This window comes from Pyrus communis, chromosome 8 (genome assembly GCF_041283825.1).
Source record: "Pyrus communis isolate YQ-2024b chromosome 8, ASM4128382v1, whole genome shotgun sequence".
Taxonomy (NCBI): Eukaryota; Viridiplantae; Streptophyta; class Magnoliopsida; order Rosales; family Rosaceae; genus Pyrus; species Pyrus communis.
This window is the reverse complement of record NC_142572.1, coordinates 19,914,537-19,924,994: the sequence shown is the minus strand read 5'-3', so window position 1 is coordinate 19,924,994 and position 10,458 is coordinate 19,914,537. Positions and strand designations below refer to the sequence as shown.

The window sequence follows — 10,458 nt, the reverse complement described above, 5'->3', positions numbered from 1 at the left end:
AACAAACAATTTAATTAAGAGTAACATGCTGTATACACTGGGACATATTGATTGGATAATCTTGTAACATGTTGTATACGCTTTCTCTCTACTTTTCTTTTCACATGGCATGATCAATCAGGCGAAAAAGTGAGTGCACATCTTGTTGTATGTGCGTTATTCCCGTAAATGTAGAACATGGCTTAAAATTTGATACAATTTTTGAAAAATTCATAAACCTGTAATTTGTTAATAACTTTTCACACAACTGAATTATGAGCAACTTAAAAGTCTTTTGATAATCATTTCAATTTTTTTATTTTTTTTATTTTTAACAAACGATATTATGATTGAGGAAGTAGATTAAAATCGAAAACTAGAACTTAAAAACTGAAAACTAAAATCTGAAGTGGTTCTTAAATAAACCCTTAGACAAAGATCCACTCACAAAAAAGAGATTAAGATTAGATGGATCATGGACTACATTTAAAGTTGTCAACTTGCCATTACAAGAAACCCAAAGAAACCAAGTCATACTTATGAACTTTAGATTGATGATGTTTTTTTTGTCCTTCTAAGAAAATATAAAATGATTTTGCCTTTTCTTTTAATTTTATATTTATTCACTTTTTTTCGGATAATTATATTTATTGAGCTAATGGGAGTATCTTTGTCCTCTTTTGAAGAGCGTGTATTGAGTCACTGTCCTTAATTGATCTGAAAAATCTAGAAAAGATTTAGTTACAAACTTATATTATTGATTTACGTGCCACATTTTACATTACTTGCTAAGCTCCTATCACAAACATTGTCCTTAATTGATCTGAAAAATCTAGAAAAGATTTAGTTACAAACTTATATTATTAATTTACGTGCCACATTTTACATTACTTGCTAAGTTCCTATCACAAACAATTTTTTTTATTAAAATTGAGGTTGGCGTAAGTGACTAAGCCTACCGCGCGGACAGATTTTCATCGTATTAGAAACACGCGTTATACACCAAGTGCCTATTGTATAATTGATTGGATACTTAAAAGAAAAAAATCTTTAACTACTTATATTATGACCACTTGTTGTATCAAACCGTATTTCTGGTCTACTAAAAAATTTCTCCAATTAAAGAACATTTTCGTAGAATTGCCCCATAACATGTCATATTCATAAATCTTTTACATGTGCATGCACATTTCTTAATGGATTTGATTATTCATGTAGATATTAATTAATATTTTCACTCCAGTGATTTTTTAAATTAATCTTAATAAATTATAAAGAGAAGAAATCGAACTTGAATTTACCAAAAAAAAAAAAAAAAGATTTTAAAATGGGTTATTCACGAATAAGCTCATCCAAACTCCATTTCATAGTCAAAACCTAAGAAGAAAACTGTAGACTCAACTATTATTGCACTGTTATTACACAATGGGTATAATTTGATTATTTAAGTGTTTTTCACTAACATTATCAATTGCCATCGAAATTAAACTAAGTAAAATTTAAGTGTGGGTTTGGTTTCTTCGCCAAACTCCACAAAATAGTGACATTTCGAAACACTAATCCTTACTCGATTAATTCATCACACTTCGAAGACCAACGAAGGATGCATAGCCGATAGCCTCCGGCTGTGTCAAACTTCATCTGCAGCTTTGGCTAATGAGAAATCCAGAAAACAACACGTGAATACTCCAAATCTGCCTACCAATCACAGATGCATCTCAAATGTCAATTTCCCTTGCGGACTTAAGTAAATACTACAACATTCAGGAGCTGCACACATTTTAAACTTTAATGGGTGCCTTGGGCAGAACCTGCTATCTTATCAATGGTAGATTTCTTTCAGCAAGAAGAAAAGAATGAACGAAAATCTAATTTGAGTTATTAGATATTTACCGCTCTATTTTTCCACGAACGACTGAACTTTACCCAGCCATTTGATCAGTTCTATTCTATCTTTGTTCATCATGTACTGATGCAAGAAAACAGAAAGCTCATCATGTGGTACATCAGTCACTCCCCTTGCTTCTAAATACTCTCTCAGCCTCTGTTGAAGCCTTCCATTCAAACTCCTGCCCATAAAAACAAGAAAACAAGGTCACCTCGCCACCAAAACCAAGACCGCAAACCAAAAATAATAGGCTAAGGGTAAATCGATAGGCTGATATCGTAAATAAGGACTGATGAGATAGAAGAAATGAATTGTAAATAGGGTGCTTCAGATACATGATTGAAAAATGATCGCAGAAATGAAACAACGGTGTTACAATCCAAAAGTGAAACAATTTGGTGCTTCATACACATGATTGCAAAAATGAAACAAGAGCGTTACAATGCAAAAGTGAAACAATTTGGTGCTTCATATACATGATCACAAATATGAAACAACGGCTTTACAATCCAAAAAACAGAAAATACAATGTGGGAGGCCTGAAATTGTACCTGAAATCAGGTCCCATATAAGGCTTAGCCAGCATTCGATCACGCTCAAGAACATAAACTTTCTGAACCTCCAACGATCCGGCCAGGCCGAGCACAGAAACTCCAAATCCTTGGAACCACCACCCCCCTTTATAATATCAACAAGCATACTAAGGTGAAGACGCACGTCTTCCCCGGAGCTATCATCTCCAGTTTTACGAACAGTTTCATACCCATCAAACATAGTGACTTCAATTTTAATATCTTCAGTCTCTCCTAATTTCCTTCTCATTGTAATCCACTGCTCTCCCGGCCGATCCTGCACTGTAAACGATTCGAATTTCATAGCAGGCTGTAATGATTATAGTTATTGTTAAAAATGCCATCACAAATATGAATGTGGATGAGAAATTCAGAATCAACACTTATAAGGGCTCATTTGAGATTACTTATAGACAAAGCATTTTTGCTAAGAAGCGGTTTTTGCTATAAGTGCTTTTTTTTTAGAATGACGTTGAATCTTTTGTTAAAAATCCAAGTGAAGCACTGGAAGCATTCGGAAGTGCATCCTGAAAAAGCACTCCGCAGTACATTCTGAAGAAACATATGTCAGGTACTTCCCCAGAAAGTGCTTCTAGATCATAGAAGCGCTTTTCATTGTTACAGAAACGGTCTCCAACTCTAAATATCAAATAATCACTATAGTTCGATACAAATTGAGAAATCAGGAAAAAAAAAAAAACACACCCCCGAACAATCAAGTTGATAAAGATTGTTTCTTTCTGAGTTTCTACTCCTGCAATTTCCTCGGAAACCAAACAGAAGCTAAGAATAAGAAAGGAGGATGACCAACCTGCTGAGGAAGAGCATACTCGGACTGGTACTCCACCTCGTTCCTGAGAATTCTAAGAATGTTAGCTTCCATGGGCGACTGGGTAAGTGCTTCAGAAGCATAGAGTCTGCTGTGCAAGAGAAGGGCTGAGATTGCCTTACGCGGCGGAAGATTTGGGTGGCGCTGAACGCCTTTGAATATGGATTTGGATGCGGAAGAAGAAAAAATTGGAAGCACACCTAGCGCAGTTCGAATCAGTCGAGCCATTGGGGGTTGGGAATCGGATTTTTGAATTTAGGGTTTAAGGATTTTGGGGGTTTTAAGTTAACAGTGGAACATAATTGGGAGGAAGAAGAAGAAGATGGATTTGTGAATTGGGCCTTGAACGTTCAAATGTGTATACACGTTTAATGGGCCTTAAATTAGGCCCATTCAAATTTGGAAGAAGAAGTTTCAACCCCGGATAAATTCATGAGTTGGCCTGGCCTGGATTGGTGGATACAAACAGAAAAAATTGCATTTTGGGCCTTAAAAAATTGACTAATTCAAAAATAAGATGCGGATTCTCAGGCTACCGGGGTGGAGATTCAAACTTGGATAGAAAAGAAGATGGTAATGCTGGTCTGATTAATTACCCTAACTCACATGTACAATATTATTATTATTATTTAAAATAAACCATGGTGACGGAAAGTCGAATTTGTGACCTATTTCAAAGTTATGAAAGAGAAATATCATCAGACTGATAACTCGTTGGTTCGTCTGATCTGCTTCAAAGTTGAAATGCAAGATATTAATTAGAGGTTTGTGCCTTCTTAATTACTTGTCGCTCTTGTAGGTGTCATTTGTAGATCCCATCTTATGCTCAAATTCATGCCACAACTTGGTTTGTATACCACCCAACATGCCTCCTAATTAAAAGCTTGAAAAAGAGTGAAAGCAATGGCAACAAAACCGGATAGCTCCACTATTCCTGAAAAAAAATAAAAAATAAAAAATAAAAAAAGAAGAGGGGGTCTGGTTATACAAAGTATACTGCACATTAATGCATAATGCTTCTTAAGTACAAGTAGAGGTAGCAAATCAATTTATTAGGTTGTTAATGTGTACTATTAATTAAGACTCATTTAGTTTGATTTTATCTTTCATCATCATCATCATTACCAACCTCACCCTTATATGGCGGTGATATCAAATTAAATAGATCTTAATAGATATCTATTAACAACTCAATGATTGATTTATCAACTCTACGTAAACGAGGATATATGCACTTGTATCTACAATGCTCATCACGATAAATTTGTAAATGCAAAGGCAAAGGGATACATCTCTTGCTTGCTTACGGAAAAATATCAACTCATAATGATATTTTGGCCTGGAATCCCATGAGTGAATAGCAACTTAATTACACTATATTGATCAGGGCCATCATTGAGATTTCCTTGCGCGAAATTTATAAAAGAACCCCTCTTTACGATAATTTTTCAAAAAAAGTAGGATAATGTATTGATGCTAGAAAATAATAACTTAAATTAAAACAAATTTTAGGACTCACTAATTATAAATGTACAAATATCATTAAATTATAAGTAAAATGAGCTACAAACATAACTTTCGCTACTTAGTCAAAAGCATTTCAGTTTTAAAAACCAAACAAGAATAAAAGCGTGAAACATTATATAGAATTATGACTTAAAAATTTTAGATGACAAATTTTTTTGGGCCCCCCCCCCCCCCCCCCCCCCCCCCCCCCCCCCAACTTAGCTCCTTAGCGAAGAGTGGGATGACCTTCAATCAATTACTTATGAACGAATTACGGGAAGCATATCATGCTAATGATATGAAAATATGTGTACGTTTCTTTTCACATAAATCTTTCTCCCTTGTATGCCTATTTTATTTATACGCCTATTTTATTGATACACCATTATCGTAACATGTCATGCTAATGATATAAGAAGAATATGTGTACGTTTCTTTTCACATAAGTCGTGGGAGTCCTAAAAACCTAACATGACCCATGGGTTGGTGTAATAATTTAAGGACATGAATCCTTTTCGGATCCATGCATCTTAATCCTAGGAATCCACTAGTTCGAGTCATTGAAATTTGATCAAACAGCTAAAATTATTACAACTTTTAAAGTGAGCCCCTATTTGTAGCCGTTCGATCAAATTTCAGTGGTCCGGCTTGGTGGATTCTTAGGATTAGGATGCATAGATCTAGAGAGAAGATCCATGTCCATAATTTAAGGCCATCCCTTGAATGATAAGACATGAAAATGCTGACACTGTACCCCCACGCTCCAACATGTATCATGAAAAATGGGTTACTCGATGATTGTTGGTATTGGTAGGGTTTCAAATTTCCAATCAAAGATTATTAGATAAAGATTTAGTTGTCGCATAGCACATCATCAGCTTATCTGGACACATGGGTTCGTTCATGCAGTTAAGATAAAGCATGCATGCTAACGTACGCATATAGTTGTTTGTTAGACTGCGTCGCAAAATACAAACCTCAATGACAAACCTTTTTATTTCACTCATGCACACAGGTTTTCGAACTTGATTTTTCCTTTCTTCAATATCAATTGTATGAGATGAAAGGATTAGCATTGTTCTTGCACAAGGATAACACGTATAAATTGAGAAATGGTTCAACTTTTTTCGTGAGTTTGATTCTTATTATGGTTGATCTAAAATCTTAGTTGTGTAACTTTAAAGAGTTGGTTTAATGGAAAGTGAACGAAATTCTAGAATCTTAACTTGATTTTGAACTTCTACGGATGTATTCTTTGAGTTCATTAGCTTTGTTTCGGTCATACTGTTTGATTTGGGGACCTAAAGTATCACTACCAAAAATTACTAACGAAACCACTCAAATATTGTCCAATAAACTATAAAAAGTTCAGTCGCGCAAAGGCTTAATTTGGTCTTACGATTTAGAGCGACCAAAGCTATACGAAAAAAGGGAATTAGTATGTAACTAATGTGTGACAAGATACTTATATTAAAATTATAATTTTGTGATATTTCATTATATAAATGATATGGAATTAGTGATTCTAATACTAAAATGATATCATCATCTTTAATATTAGAAAGCTAGAAGAAGAGTTTGATGTCTCAAAGCTTCACCAACAAAATGGACTATAAAGCCCTCAAACAAAAAAATCTACAACTAGCTGAAAATAATAGAAACAAAATAGCAGGGGTACTTTTGTCAAAAAGAAAAAAATATGTTAAACAAAAAGAGAATTAAAAATTAGAAAAGTAAAAGAAAAATAAAAGAGAAGATAAAAACCCACAAAGATTTATTGAAGTTACAAATTGGTCCCCTATCCTCTACCTAATCAGAATCTTCTTTCTAGATTCTCTCCCTCTCTTTAGCTACCAAGTGGCAGCCCACTAACTCACCCTATCTCTCTCTCATTCCCCCTTCCCCCAAGTCAACTCTTACACTTTCTCTTAACTCACTCTTCTTTCTCTCACAGATCTCTCTCTCGCACTCTTCTTTCCCGATCTTCTCACACACACACCCATCCTCACACCCAAAACTTCACGAAACCGCTACCAACTCGAGAGGACCACCCATCTCTCTTTCCCTTATCTTTGTGAAGCACGGCGAAGCCCAGAAACCCCGCAAGTTTTCCCGACAAACCCCGTCGTCTTTAAGGCATTTTCCTGCCCTTTCCGACCACCCCACGACTAATCGAAGGTACCAAATACCTCCCTTTCATCTCTAGCTTCATTTTGGTGCATAGATCATAGCCTAAGTGTGAGTGTTGGCGGTGACCGGAGCTCGGAAGGCTTCGGCCTTCTTCCCCGACGAACAAATGGCCTTCAAGCCCAAAACCATATAATTAAGGCATTTGGGCCTAAACAAAAGCCCAATTCTTTGGAAACCCAAACCCAACCCATATGTCACTAAGGTTGCCACGTGGTAGCCCATTAACTCACCCTATCTCTTTCTCATTTCCCCCATCCCGAGTCAACTCTCACACTCTCTTTTTCTCTCACATATCTCTTTTCCTGATCTACCCACACACACACCCATCCTTACACCCAAAACTTGATGACACCACCAACAACTCGAGAGGACCACCTCTCTCTCTCTTCATCGTATCTGTGAAGCATAACGCAGCCTAGAAACCCCGAGAGTTTTCCCGACGAACCCCGTAGCCTTCCAGGCATTTCCCGGCTCCCTTCGGCCACCCCACGACTAATTGAAGGTACCAAATCTCTCGCTCTTGTCTCTAGCTTCATTTAGGTGCATAGATCGTAGCCTAGGGTGAGTGTTGATGGCGACCGGAGCTCGGAAGGCTCCAACCTTTTTTCCCAGTGAAGAAAGGGCCTTCAAGCCCAAAACCATAGAACTAAGGCATTTGGGCCTAAACAAAAGCCCAATTCTGTGGAAACCTAAACCTAACCCCTATGTCACTAAGGCCTCTGGGCCATTTTGAACTCGGGCCTTTGGCCCGTTAACCCTATAACCCTTTTTATTTATTAAAATCCCAAAACCTTTTTGCTTTGGGTCAAGCTTTCAAGCCTAGGCCTTTTGACCCAAAACCCATTAGACACAAGCCTTTTGGGCCTTAAAACCCAGCCCAGTGGCGAAGCCCAAGCCCACCAAACCCAAGCTCAAGAACCCAGGCCCAAACCTGGTCCAACCCAGTAGCCTAGCCGCATGTGGTCGGCGTTAGCGCGTGAAGTACACGCGCCACTGTCCATGGCGGCATCAATGAATTTTCTGCGACCCACGACGGCGTGTAAAGGTTCGTAGGGCGGTGCGTGGGGGTACCCGAGGTCCCTCTTTATGTTTTTTTGATGTCTTGAATCCATTTATGATGTTCGTTTTCTGAAATTCAATCGTTGGAGTATAATTTTGTTAATTGTACCCTTTATGTGCTTAGGTGCATTTATTAGCAGCGATTCCGTCATTCCTATTTCGTACAGCTCTTCGACGACGAAGTATCTGTGAGTAGACTCATTCTAAAATGCATGTTTTAATAGTATAAATGAATACAAGAAAAGCATGATTTAATGGTTACGTTTTACGAGTAAAGTAGATATACACTTATGATATATCATGCTTTACTGCGAATATTTTGGAATACCATATTTTATCAAACTTATGTTCTTTGCAATATATATGATGGATGACTATATACTATTTATGAACATGTTTTCTTTACACTTCTTTATAGTATATACGATGGATGACTATATGCTATGAAGATGATTTTGAGATATATGTATTTATGTTTGGAAAGAGTATATTCAATGTTGTGGTGACTGTTTTGCCTACGGGCGATCATACTTATATTGGCCTACGGGTTGGGTGTTGTATGAGCCTATGAGTGATTGATACTTGTGAAGGAAGTGTTCTGAAGGAAGATTTCTATATGCCTTCAGACAATACTAATACCACTAGTTAGCATATTATATATGATATATGTTTTATGAAAGTTTTTATGGCATGCTAGGGTTTCGGAAATCCTATCACATATTATGCTATTAGTTTTCATAAAACTTTGGGGGTTAGTATGTTGATAACTGTTTCAATATTATATATATATATATATATGTATATCAACTTAGTCCACTCATGTTTGTTTTGCGCCCCCTCAGGACATAGGAACGAGGCTTATAACCCGCACTACGAGGTTTTCCCCTACCAGTGATATCGTGCCGTCATCTTTGCTTTGACATCATTGTAATAACACCTTCCGTTGTATTCCGAATTAGATGTATACTATGAACATGTCATGCACTATCACTATCTTCACGTAGAAATGAATAGTCACCTCTTATTATTTTGCTGCAATTTATATGCATGTTTCACATGTTCTCGGCATATGCATTCATTAAATGACTTTCGTCACCCTCAGGTGTTGGGTAGCACGTGGCCATCTCAATGTCCCTCGGACATCGGGATCGGGGCGTGTCACAACCACTCCACTTACTTCAATTTTTTTTTTTTTATCAAGGACAGTTTATAAAACAGAATATAAATCGAACGTGAAGAACCCACTGTAGAGGAAAAGAAACCACCGTATTCCATGTTCTGCAGGTAACTGTAAAACTACCAGCCACCCTCACCTTCCATAATTGAAAAATTAGTGCGTGGTTTTTCATTCCACACCATGGATACAAGTGAATCACAACAAAATCTAATAGGATGGTGAAGACCAGGCAGGGTCATGCATAGGTCTTCTGTCACCATTTTTAGAGGTATAATACTCTCTTTCTTTTCTCCTTCTCACACTTGAACTTTCTGATATATTTTCCACCTATTAACATTGGTACCTTTTTCACCTTTCATTGATTACTTTATGATGATGTTTCATTGGTCTTCTTAATTGCTTCAATTAAACTTGTATTAGTTATTTTGTGCTCGCAGGGTTTGTGCTAGGGAAGGCTGGCCGAGGCAGAGCAGGTTGGGTTGTTTCGTGCGACTGTGAGAGGATGGAGAGGTTGGCCATGAGACGGGGGTTGTATAGTGTGAAAAAGGCACGAGAGAGAGAGAAAGAAAGAGTTAATAACTGTTTAGTAGAAATTAATCTATCAAAGAATTAATGACTGAATTGATCACATTTGAAAGGACCTTGAAGACAATTTGAGTACCGAATAAATAACTATGACCATGGTAAGTGATTTCTGTCATCGCTTCTTTGTTCCATTTAATTGTGGATTACACATTCTTCTTAAATATATATACTTTTGGCTCAGCATTCCACTTTGTTCCAACTTCTTTCTCGCCTAATGAGTGCCTATTTGATTGTTTTAACTCTTTGTTTGACATGTTTTATTTGTCATTGCTGATGATTTATATAACATGGTTTATCTTCCTAACATTGTCTGAATTGTAGGCCATGGTTCAAATGTGTGTGTGTTGCCTCATTTCATTTTATGGTTTTAGTTCATAATCAACTAATTCACTAATTTAAAACTTGATAGCCATAACGCTTACAAATTAATAATCGCCTTTAATTTATGTTTTTATACATTGAACCAATTCTCACATATAAGTACATCTAAAATGTGTAAATCATGCGTAGCACGTCGTGATTAAAAAAATTTATTTCGCACGTGCGTGAGTGCGTGCAGAAAGACTGGTATTAAGAATGTGGGTGCGTAATAGTAATTTGGTGCATTAATCATAATTTATTTTGGAATGTGGGAATTATATTACACGTCAGCGTGATAATGTAGTACAATTAA

General features: G+C 36.7%; 1 long non-coding RNA gene and 1 pseudogene across 4 annotated transcripts; one reads left to right on the top strand and one right to left on the bottom strand.

The window, feature by feature from the left end:
* Positions 1 to 1,357: 1,357 nt before the first annotated feature.
* On the bottom strand, positions 1,358 to 3,578 carry LOC137718851 (uncharacterized protein At2g39795, mitochondrial-like; annotated as a pseudogene). The gene is made up of 3 exons (XR_015964965.1): positions 3,251 to 3,578; positions 2,419 to 2,749; positions 1,358 to 2,048 (listed from the first exon to the last, which is right to left on the bottom strand). The product of XR_015964965.1 is annotated as an uncharacterized protein At2g39795, mitochondrial-like (transcript).
* A 3,119-nt stretch (positions 3,579 to 6,697) lies between these two features.
* Positions 6,698 to 9,976, top strand: LOC148695290 (uncharacterized). 3 transcript variants are annotated; one of them, XR_015965131.1, is made up of 5 exons: positions 6,698 to 6,952; positions 8,148 to 8,211; positions 8,866 to 8,950; positions 9,230 to 9,468; positions 9,638 to 9,976. It is a non-coding gene; the product is annotated as an uncharacterized LOC148695290 (long non-coding RNA). The 3 variants fall into 3 exon arrangements; XR_015965130.1 differs by having other exon boundaries at positions 6,698 to 7,466; XR_015965129.1 differs by having other exon boundaries at positions 6,698 to 8,009.
* Positions 9,977 to 10,458: the final 482 nt, after the last annotated feature.